Below are 12,532 nucleotides of genomic sequence, written 5' to 3' on the forward strand. Positions count from 1 at the left end.
GTCGAGGAGGAGGAAGAAGAAGAAACGCCTGTCGCTCATAGATAAAGCCATCGCACTCTTCGAGCAGCAAGACCCAAATATTGAACGTTGCACAAAGGTTGCAAATCAATTGAATGATGCCATACAGTGCTACCGCATCATTTATGATGAAAAAAGAAGAAAACTGTGCAATCGTCGTTAGATCGCTTCTTTCGGCCAGTTTCTAGTAAATCCTCCAAGGAAGATACTCATCAACCCTCATCTTCTTCTCCTCGACCCTCAACTTCTTCCTACATTGAAGTTACGGAGGAGGAAGTAACTTTTGAAGCCCATTCCAGCGACGACGAAGAACCTCTCATGATATAAAATCCTCCTCTTCCTCCTCCTCCTCCTCCATCAAATCCTTAAGCATCAAGTACATCTTCCAAAAGTAAGTTAAACTTCATTTTATTGATCTTATTACGTACATGTACATACTGTGTGTGTCTCTCGCTCTCTCTCTCTAACATACGTAGTACAGTACTGTACGTATTCTCTTTAAACATAAATTATAATACAAAATATAGCACTGAAGCAACTTACGAACAAATTCACCTTACGAACGATCGCTCGGAACGTAACTCGTTCGTAAGTTGGGGAGCGTCTGTATATATATATATATATAAATAAATCCATGCATTCTCCATTTTCTACTGCTCATTCTTTTCAAGGTAATAGAAATAAATAAATAAACATACAAATAAAAACAGAAATGAAAAATACAAATGAATATTGTATCAATTGTAAAACAAAATAAAAACCCTAGTTCTAAAAATCTAAATACATGACCCATATATTTTCTACCATGGTTCATTTTTAAGGGTGAAAAAAATCAAAACAAGCATAGAAAATAAAATAAAAATAATATTAAACAAATATTATGAAAAACAACCATCATTTTTCTACTGCTTTTTCTGTTCAGTGTCACAAAAATAAAAAAATGAAAATGAAAAAATACAAAGAACAAGAATGACAAATAATGATGAATGATGAATAATAATGACAAATAAATATGCATACGTGATTTCTCATCTTATTAAAGCCTGTATATCAACGAGAGGATCACAATCCAATAATGGTGCTTTTCTTTTTTGTTGTTGCTGTTTTTATTTAGTCTAATCATACAAATTGACCTTTATTTTTTGTAAGACAAACACAACTCCATGTTTTCTTCATTTAATTACAGTCGAAAATTGATGGTTGCTTTTCCATAATCTTTATTTAATATTATTGCTCACTGTTGATAATCACAATCTTATATACCGGATACTTCCCTGACAGTGTCAATCAAAATCACCATAATTATCTTTGTAAAAGCACAAGTTAGATGTCCTTTTAGTGTGCAAGTGTACCTAATGTTACGTCTCGTTTAACATACCAACATTCCATAACATGCTGTCAGTCAATCAGTGTCATGTGGCATGTTAGCAGTCCTGCTAGCTCTTGCATATATTACCCAGCATGCTCAAAATGCAAAGGGGTAAGCCCACGCTGACCACTATCAAAACACAGGCCTTCTGTAGGGCCAGCAGGGGTTAGGGGTTAGAGATTAGGCGCAATGGGGGCCGAGTGGGGTCATAACCCTGCTCGTCATCCCCACCATCAGAGCACGGCTGAACAGATGGAGGCCATGACATAAAGACCCTGGCGGTTGTTGTATACTACTCAATGTGACTTGCTGCTGCCTTTACCAACTTTTACATCACATAACTTACTGTCATAGTGTCAATATATATATATATATATATATATATATATATTTTATTTTTTATTTTTTTAAAAGCACAATGTGTTTACTAAAAGTTGTGCTTTTTACTAGCTGCTCATTGCTGGGGCGCACAACAGGACCTCTGCAGACTGCACTACGATGTCACAGTGGGGTCAAAACGCCACATCTGCACTTGTCATCATCGTCTCTCTTCTTCTGCCCAACGACAAAAAGTGCAAACACACACGCGTACATGCGTGAGGTACGCTAAATAAGCGTGTCAAGATCTATGCGTTAACGGTCAAAAGGTGCCGGACACGGTTATCGGGTCCTAACTGATTTAAAATGCTTCTCCAGATGTCTCTATTACTCCCTGAACTCACATTTCTGACTCCTAAAAGCATGCTGCAGCATATCGGCGTGTATCAATTACAACGGCGGCTTTGATTTCTGTTATTTGCTATGGTAAGCTTGTGTGACATCTCAAGTTTGGTCTGCTGTGTATGGAAAAACCTGCTGCATCGTCACAATTCAAATCAATTCAATATAGACTTCTCACAGGCTAGTAAGGTTCTAAACATGGCCGCCAAGCAATGCCTCCCTGGGGTGGACGCTCGCTGATAGAAAGCCTCACACGGAGCCTCATAACTTTCCATAAACAACGGGTCTGGAGAGCACAAGTGTTTTCAGAACCTCATGAATGATAGGTTGGAGTGGACAGCTCAAATCCTGACCTGACCTTAAAGAGGAAGTCAAGTGATTTTTTTTTTTTTTAATTTACAATAACATGTTATTATATTATATACGTCCCCACTAGTCTAAACAGGGTATTCTGATTAACTCATTCACTGCCCTTGACGGCTATAGACGTCAAAAAATCATTTAAACTATTTCTAAGAGTTTTACATTTTTTCCACTTTTGTTAACAAGAGTATGAAAACCTAGAAAAAAAATATTGTACATTTAGAACAGATATAAAATGGTGCGTTAACTATTGAAGTCATGTGATTAATTACAATTGAAAATTTTAACCGCCTGACGCGATAAAAAAAAAAAAATATTGGAGTCAGGCGATTCAATTTTTTAATCGTAATTAACTCTTTGACTGCCAGACGTTTTCAGAAACGGGATGTCGCCAGTGGCAGCCAATTTAAGCATTTTGACTGATCTTTCAAGGTCCACAGAAAATGTTGTGTTTGGACTATGGAAACACACATACTACCAAATGAAAGATTGAACTCTCATCTTTCATCAGAAAAAAGTATGTTTCTATCTTATTCCGTTCTTCAGTAATCAACAATAGAAAATGGTTAGTTTCACCGAAATGCTCTGTTTTGAAACAAAAAGCGGAGAAAAAGAGCTTTTTGTGAAACGACGTTATTTCATGCACTCTAGTGAATTCTACACTTCTTTTTGTCCATGAATGATGCCACAAACACCTAAATAGTGCTTTACTTCTGTAAAACGCTATCACCAACAATGAAAAAGTGTTTTTAGATTGCAAAATACGTTTATTTCCATTCAACAGTGTAACAATTTGACAAAACAATTTCACAAACTATTTACAAATGTGTGCAACTGTGGTACTATTTACAATTATGTGGATGTTTCAAATACAGTTTTTCTTTTTGTAACACTGCCCTGCGTGCAAGGAGAGGGAGCAGGATTTGCACAACAGATACGTTCCACTTCGATTGTCCGTTTCGCGTGCAGACGTTACACTTTCTTGACAGCCTTTTTTTCCGGGGAATAGCAAGTAGCAGACTGTACCCACTACTCCGATGAATATGCATTGGACTCGGGGTACTCTTCGTCGTCCGATTGAACGTCCGCCTGAGCGTGCTCGGTTGTGCTCCGCGTTTTCCGGTGTTAGCATCGCTAGCCCGTGAACCTTTATGACGTCGTCATAGCCGCCGCGTCAACGCTTCCAACTTCGGCGTCAACCTTGGAGTCACCATCATCATTATCGATGATGATCATCGTCGTCATCAATGTGCTCTTTAGCGTTGGTCGATGCCTTTCGTCTTTGAAAAAAACTGCTCGAGCGTGAGCTGCTTGCAACCGGTCGCCATGTTCTCTTCCCTTCCCCAGCCATTGTCCCCTCTAGCTCCGCCTCACGTCTTCTACTGACGCCTACCCAATCTTGTCAAAAGAGAGTCATTGCTGCCATCTAGGGGCCAAAAATAGTCATTAGGCTAACTAGATCTGCTTGAAACTTTCACCACAGCTGGCCAAGGCTTTCCTCCACCCGTTTCAATTTTTTTTTAAAAAAAATTGGATGACGTCTTTTAACGTCCATCCTCCGTAGGTTTTTACTTGACATCTTTTAACGTCCACGGCAGTCAAAGAGTTAATCACATGACTTCACTAGTTAACTCTTGATTAATTACACATTTTATATCTGTTCTAAATGTACAATAACAAAATTATAGGTTTTCATACTCTTGTTAACAAAAGTGGATTTTTTCTTTTAAACTAATAGAAATTTTAGAATAGAATAGAATTTTTGACGTCTATAGCCGTCAATGGCAGTGAATGAGTTAATATTGTGGTTGTGGAATATGAGATAAGCAGCAAAATCCACCCATTTTTATCCATCCGAGTGGCCGGCCATTTTGCCACTTGCTGTCGACTGAAAATTACATCACAGTTGCTCAGGGCTCAGGTAACCAATCAAGACTCAGCTTATGAATGTCATGTGACACGACCAAACTCAGAAAACAGGTGACAAAGTGGCTGCCCACTTAGACTGATACAAAGGGGTGGGTTTTGCTGCTTAACTCATATTTCACAAACACAACATTAACCAGAGCGCTGTGTTTTGACTAGTAAAGGTACATAAAACATATTGTAGAGAAAATGTTCGACTTGACTTCCCTTTAACTGTACTCGTAACGCTAAACCTAACTGCACCTCTAATTGTAACCCTTGGCAGAATCCTAATGCTAACTTAATGTGCATGATTAGTCAGCAAGTTTTGCTGCAATTTGAAATTTGAGTTGCCGCTAAATAGCGTCACAACATCACAGATGTAAGGACCAATCAAAACTGTCATGTAGTATCACATGACCTTTCACAACGCATTCACAACTTTCGAAACCAAACCGATTTTCTGATTTGTACACACCTAAAATACATATATACAATTAATTATTGTATTTTTATGATTACTGTGAGTTGATGACTATTTTGTCACACAATTTTTTTAAGCCACACGACTGACTGAAACTTCAACCACAACTCCCACCCTACTCAAACCACAACCTCACCTTTAACCCTAACTCTCACCCTAAAACTCGGCATGGCCAAGTGTGACCTGACCTCAGTCACTCAACCAGAGCTCAATGTTCTTCCACCAAGATTCCAGCAAACAAAAAGAGTCCCAAACTCTGCAGGTTGCGTTTCTTTGTTGTTGTCTTTTTTTCCTCCTTTGTGCTTGTGTTTGAAAGTGTGACAAAGGCGCCGCAAAGTGTAACACTTCAGCTCATGAAAGGTAACAGGAGAAAACCCAAGGAAACGCCCCGCAGCAACATAGCAAGCTTATGTCTCCGCACTGAGCGGGAATTCAGGCCGGCAGATGGTGGGGCCGAGGCCCCCGGAGGGCCCCGAGGCAACGCTACACCCTGGGACTCAGATACCTAATCAGACCCATTGAGTCGCTCACCTGCTGCTCGGCCCGCTCACAATGTTATCTCATCTCCCTGACCTATTGTGGGCTCCCGTCGGTGATAATGACAAGCCAGGGGAGCCAGTGGCCGGCTCTCCCCGGAGAGAGGCGGGATCATGGGAAACGTCGGGGTAATCCATCCCTGCGTCTCTCGCCTCCTCTGCTGGATCGTGTTTCCAATGCAAAGAGCTTCTGTGCGCTTTGATTTGCAGGCGGCTTGTGCTTGTTTTTGCATGTGAACATTGAAGGTTTCAGATGGGAGGTGACAATTGAGGCGCTTGTAATTGAGAAAATCTCGTTAACCGAAGCAGAGTTGTTGGCAAGTCGTTTTTGGCGCAGTTTGTTTGTTGCTCCAGTTAAAGGATTACCATGAGCCCCCAATTATCATCTTCCAGATCACTCATAAGTAAAAATCTTTTTTTTTTTTAATAAAATATATATATATTTTTAAATAATTTTCCTCTCAAATATGTACAATCAAATCCTCCACTGATCTAAATGCACACACACACACACTGTTACGGTGCTGTCGCTGAGCGGCGTGGTGTCTGTCGGCGTGTGAGGTGGAGGACCCAAAATGCAGGGAGGCAGGAGAACTACAGCAGGAGTGCGGGCGAGACTGGCGTGCTTTATTTTACAGAAAACACTAACCAGGGTACTGGTTAATGCTAACTAAACAAGGAACTGAGAAGATACAAAATCAAAGTGACAGACAGAACTCCGGGGGTGACCGTGACAAGTGGCAATGATCCCACGCCGACTGATCACCACCCGGGAACTAAATACACCCACACTAATTAGGTAACTAGTCACACCTGGGGCCAGGCACAAGTGGCTGAGGGCCCGGATTGGTCAACCCGCGGAAGGGCTGGAACCCACTCAGGACCAATCGGGACCCTCAACCAAAACCAGATCTTCCCAGACATGACACACACACACACACACACACACGCACGCACGCACACACACGCACACACACACACACACACACACACACACACACACACACACACACGCACACACACACACACACACACACACACACACACACACACACACACGCACGCACACACACACACACACACACACACACACACACACACACACAGGTTACTTACCCTAACCTCAACCATAACCCAATTCAAACCTAAACTCTAAAACCAAGTCTTGACCCTCAAAAAGAGGTCTAAACTTGTGGGGCCCAGCAAAAATGGCCCCACATTGACGGGTGGGCCCCACAACTCTGTGAAATCCCGAAATGTTGGACCCACTATGTAACAAAAACAAGATCACACGCACACAGAGTCACTATCTGTTGCTTCAAAATTAAAACCACAAAATAAACCCCTCACAAAATAAATAGTTTTAATATATTGCACCTCCCACCAGCGTTTTTCAAGTGACTTTAAAAGACCTGGTGGTGTGACATAAGATGTTAGCACTTATCAGTGTGAGTGTGAGCTGTGAGTAACAGCAGCTCCTGGCTGACTTTCCTCCTGGCATTCAATAAATGGCTGAAAAGTATGCTGTAAAATGCCGATTCCATTTTTGGAAGAATGAAATTACGCTAACCAATTATTTAGATGACAATTGAATAATACAAGTTATTTTTTGGTCCCTTAACGCTTACAACAATAAAAATAAAAAAATCATTTAACTGTTTTACAATACTTAGTCCTAGTATTTGTTTAATTTTACGAAAGGGGGGCTTTTATTTGTCAGGGGGTACCGGTATGTTTGAACGTCCTTATCTTTTTTTTTGTCTTTGTTGTAATATATTAATGTCGAAAATAAACCCCCCAAAAAAGAGCATATGTAGATCTGCCGGTTAATCATTTGGGCCCTAGTAAAAGCCCATATAAAGTTCACTTATTTTTTTTAAACGAGAAGCAATGAATAAAAATAATGATGAAACATGATATAGCGGGGGAAGATTGTACACAAAAGCGGCAAAATCAATCAAGGAAACTGTTTGGGAGTATTCCACCCATCCCAGAAAACAAATGGTACTTTCTATCTGATGCTTTCTTTGACCCATAAAGGTCATCGTACGTTTGAGTGAAGGAGTGACCCATGCGTCAAGGAAGACATTTTGGAACATTCTTCAATAACAGAAAGCCAATGGTAGATCCAAGCCATCCATCCCACACTTCAACTTTCACAATGGACTCAAATGTTTTTTGAGCTTTATTTTGCTGACTAGCTTATGTTTCATGCGCCATTGTTTGGGGGTCACAAAGGGGAGGAAGTAGAACTGTCCACAATGATAGAATGATGGGAAAAAGGACAATATTCCTGTTTGCCACAAAGAGAGAACAAAGAGATGAAAAGGAAAGGAACCCGCTTCATCTCGTCACATGGTTGCCTTTGTAGTCACACGATCACGTGTGGAAGACTGCTGCACAAATGCAACACCATTACACAAAGATGCATAGTTATTGTATAAATAGAGCAAATCTGCCATGACAATTCCCTCAGATTTTCAAGGGAGGAATTCCACGCCCCAAAACCGACCCAGAAGTGACCCCAGAACCTTCCATGGTGGTCATATCCCCGGTTGACCTGGGGGGCTTTCGCTGATAACCCTGTATGTGCCATTGTGCGCTTAGCAACCAGAGCGGTCGGTCCTGTTTGTGTCAAACATGATGGAGATAACAGCCATTCCCAAACATTCCCAAAAGAAGAAAAAACAAATCATAAATTCCCATAGGCAAGTCATACAAGCAAATGTTATCTCCAGGACAGATAGCATCTCTTAAAGCCCAAAACCCAGGACACAAACACAAATACTTCATTACAAACTCTCACAGGCATATGTTTTTTATCCTCTGTGAAGAGCATCTAGTTTTACTGCTGCTTATTGTGCATATATGACCATCTCCTTCATATATAGGGAATGGAAATATAAACGTAACACTTTTGTTTTTGCTCTCATTTTTCGTGAGCATTTCCCTCAAATATTGTTCACAAATCTGTTTTAGTGAGCATTCTCCTTTTTTGAGATAATCCACCCCACCTCTAATGCCTGTGAGGTGGGATGGACTATCTCGACAAAGTAGAAATGCTCACTAACACAGATTAGGACAGGTTTGTGAGCATCATTTGAGGGAAATGGCCTTTTTGTGTGCAGAGTAAGTTTAAGAAGTCCAACATGAAAAATGGGAGCAAAACCAAAAGTGCTACGTTCATATTTTTGTCCAGTGGATATCTGTTTGTTGGTGGATTTATTATGCTGCCCCCAGGTGGCTCAGGTGCACACACCAGAAGGAGCAGCACAATGGCCATTTAACTGAAGCCAAAAAAAAGAAAAACACTTAAAGGTGCATTCAGTGATCCCTAGCGCCATTTAGTAGTGAACTAATAATTTATTAATAAAAAAACAAACACACACGACTATTTATGTATGAAATTTTTTTTTATCACATAAATGTATATATTTTTTTTATCTCATCGTAGGTCTAGTAATCCTGCTAAGGATGCCCAAAGGACAACCTTGGTGGTGCTTCCATTGAGTGTCGGACCCAATGGGTCGACCGACCGCCGCTTACCTTCCACAGCTGGAGCCTGCATGTGGTCGTCGCTGAGTCTCATGATTCGGGCTCTCGCCGCTTGTCACCTTCTGCTTTGCTCTCACAAGCTTTTACTAGCTTTTTCTTCTTTTTTTAAACTAGCTTCTCCCGCTAGCTGTTTTGCTAGCCACTCCAGCTTACATGGCTCCGACTAATTCCGGCTAGCCGCTCGTTAGCTGCTCCATCTAAATCCACCTCGCCAAGGTGGTTTGCGAAGTGTGTTCTCTTTGAGCCACCGTAGTGTGCGTGCTTCTTAATACATGCATTTTGACTGCATTCTACACTATAGCGACATCTAGTGGTTACTTATTACACACTGTGCCTTTAAACTTCTTATATACAGACGCTCCCCACCTTACGAACGAGTTACGTTCCGGACGATCGTTCGTAAGGTGAATTTGTTCGTAAGTTGCTTCAGTGCTATATTTTGTATTATAATTTATGTTTAAAGCCTATATAAGTATATTGAAGGTTTATATAAGTATGTTTAAGGCTTGTACAAGTAACCTGCATTGCTTTGTACTGAAAAAAACTTAATAAAATCGAGAGAATACGTACAGTACTGTACTGTACTACGTATGTTAGAAAGAGAGAGCGAGAGACACACACAGTATGTACATGTACGTAATAAGATAAATAAAATGAAGTTTAACTTACTTTTGGAAGATGTACTCGATGCTTAAGGAGATGATGGAGGAGGAGGAAGAGGAGGATTTTATATCATGAGAGATTCTTCGTCGTCGCTGGAATCGGCTTCAAAAGTTATTTCCTGCTTCATGGGGACCCGCGTTTCTTCCTCCTCCTCCTCGCCACGTTGCTCAGCCTCCAATGAGCTCTCACAGCGCCAAGCGTCGGTATTAGCGGCGGAAAGAAGTACTACGCGCAATACAAAATCTAACTTACAGCATTTCTTTCCAAACATTTTTCGACATACTGTACGCGCAGAAATGTTCGTATGTACCGTTGTTCGCAACTCGAATGTTCGTAAGTAGGAGAGCGTCTGTACTCAATTTAATTATGTCATTGCTGTATGTTTTTATAAAATACAATATAATGAGAGTTTTTTGTTAATAAAAAAGTCATTTAAATATTTTTTGGTCTGGTTTTTGGAAGACTGAAATGGATTAATGGCATTTGCGTTCATTGTAACAGGAAAAATGACTTAAGATACAAATGTTTTGAGTTTAAACATGAACCACAGAACAAATTAAATTCAAGGCACCACGGTAGTAAAATGGTAGTGTTTCCTTAAATCTGGCTACGTGTTTTATAGCCTTTTTTGCTACTAGCTGGACATGCTAATGTGAGGGCTAGCACTTCCCTGGATGTGCACCTTTGATCTTTGCTTCTGTGAATTGCAATACATAAAGACATGACTGTGTAAGTAAAAATTTCATTCAATTATCATTAGCCTCGCAGCGATCTGTGTATCAAGTCTCACATGCATTTGCTTTAGTGCATAACATAACCAGATGTTCAGGGCAGAGATCCTATCACTGCATGCTTTCATTTCCACAACATTGCTGCACAAATAAGTCAACTCCGCTTTAAGCACTGATCAATCAAGTCGCCTATCGAGGCATCCACTTGTTTGCTTTTCATTCGCAGTGGGAAAACAAGTGGGATGAATTAATGAGACACGCATGGAATAAAGGAAGAAGGGGGCGGGCGGGATGAAAGTTGCTCCGCCGCATCCTCGCCCAGCATAAACATCACAGCAGAGTCAACTTCCTGTGCTCGCACTGCTGCACACATTTCCTGAGGGGATCCATCGACGGCATCACATTGCACGCCGTCCTCTGTGGAAGCGCCCATCATCTGCAGTGTCCTCATGTTACGGTCATGCTTCTATTTTGGGTCGCAGACGTGAGGACACATGTCTTTACTTATAGTAGTAGTAAACAACAGTGAAGTTACTTTTTTTTTTAGCTTATAGTGATTTATTTATTTGGTTTGTAAAGTATGAAAGCGTATTTGGGCCTCGCATGAATATATATTATTTTTCTTTATAATGTGGCAAATTTGCAATTTTATAAAGTGGTACATTTCCAAGTTTTTTCTCAGAATATTACCCCCCCCCCCCTCTCTAAAAAAAATATACGTGACCCTAATACATCGTCGTATAGTAAAGTCATCATTGGTTCAACATTCTTGTTATTGTGTCTTTTCCATTAGTTGACTTTCTTCTGGCTTTTGATTGGCTAAAAATAACTGATGAGAGTGAAAGGGAAGGTAAAAAAAAGTATTTACAATAACATGTTGTATGTGCTACTATAAACACATCAATTCTGATTAATATCGCGTTTATGGAATAATTTTTATCTTTTATCTTCACGGCTCAGCTTCAGAAAACTGGTAAGCGCTACAGCCCCTGTTGCTTTGACATGTGCATGATTGCCAAAAGACCATATTGTGTATAATTGTCTATAACAAATACAGCATACCCAGTTGGTGACCCCTGCCATAATTGAAGTACATTTCACCTAAACCTTGTTGAAAATTAAATAATAAATGGCTTGGGTGGGTGAAGAATTTCTAGTTCCATTCATGGTTTGTTTGTCTTTTGGCGTTATTTGGTTTTTAGTTATTTATATATAATATTTATTTATTTATTTATTTATAAAATACAAAACAAAACTGAAGATTTATTTTTTTCCCAACATTTGTTATTTCCTTACGGTTCCATGTCATATTCATCCACTTTATATTCAAGTGTATTATATACGAGAAACTCAAATGAAATCTTTTTGAGTTTAGTTTGCCATTGCTACGTTTCCAGCAAATGACTTTCTTCAGTCTTTCGAAATTACTTTTCATTTAGGTATAGATGGACATAGAGAAAAATGTAGATTGAGTACAAGCAACTCATATTATAACCAGAAGCATGTTTGAGGGCACTCCTTCAAGGAGGATTACCTTACAAACAAACCTAATTATCAAGGATCAACCATCTTACATTAGCTGTCCGCACTAATTTGGTTTGTTCACCGTTTTATTTTTGATTACCGAACTGACTCCACAGCAGCAGATTGTTATCTCCCGTGGCCGCGTCCCAATGGCAACAACTCCAGCGTCCATACACTCAGTGACCGCGCAGCTAGTGGAAAATATAGCACTTAAGGCTATATTTGAAGATGTGATCGGAGAAGGGCGGGCAGGGGGGGAACAGTAGATACGTGAGACTTTTCGCAGCCCGCGGCGAGTCCCACCCAGGGAGGCCGGAGAGGAAGTAGCGCAGCTGGAGGTCAAAGTTGGCTGGCTCTCTTCATAGTCACTGTTTGTCTTCGTATTATTCTAGTCGACGCCAACACACTGAGAAGATCTTGACCTTGGGCCCAGTCCAAGGACTCTTCTCAACCAGGACTTTTTTGGGTCCCTTCAAGTCGACGATGACCGGAACAAAGTTTGTGCAGGAATAGCTTGAACAATACTGTGCATCTCAACATGTGGCATGAAGGACCCCCAACAATTTGCAATTAATGCTGACTTTATTGGATATGTAAAGTTCCGATTTTATCTTTAATGCTCACAATAACTAATAATAACAACCATCAGAATGCATATTCTCAT

Source organism: Vanacampus margaritifer, chromosome 2 (assembly GCF_051991255.1).
Source record: "Vanacampus margaritifer isolate UIUO_Vmar chromosome 2, RoL_Vmar_1.0, whole genome shotgun sequence".
NCBI classification, from domain to species: Eukaryota; Metazoa; Chordata; class Actinopteri; order Syngnathiformes; family Syngnathidae; genus Vanacampus; species Vanacampus margaritifer.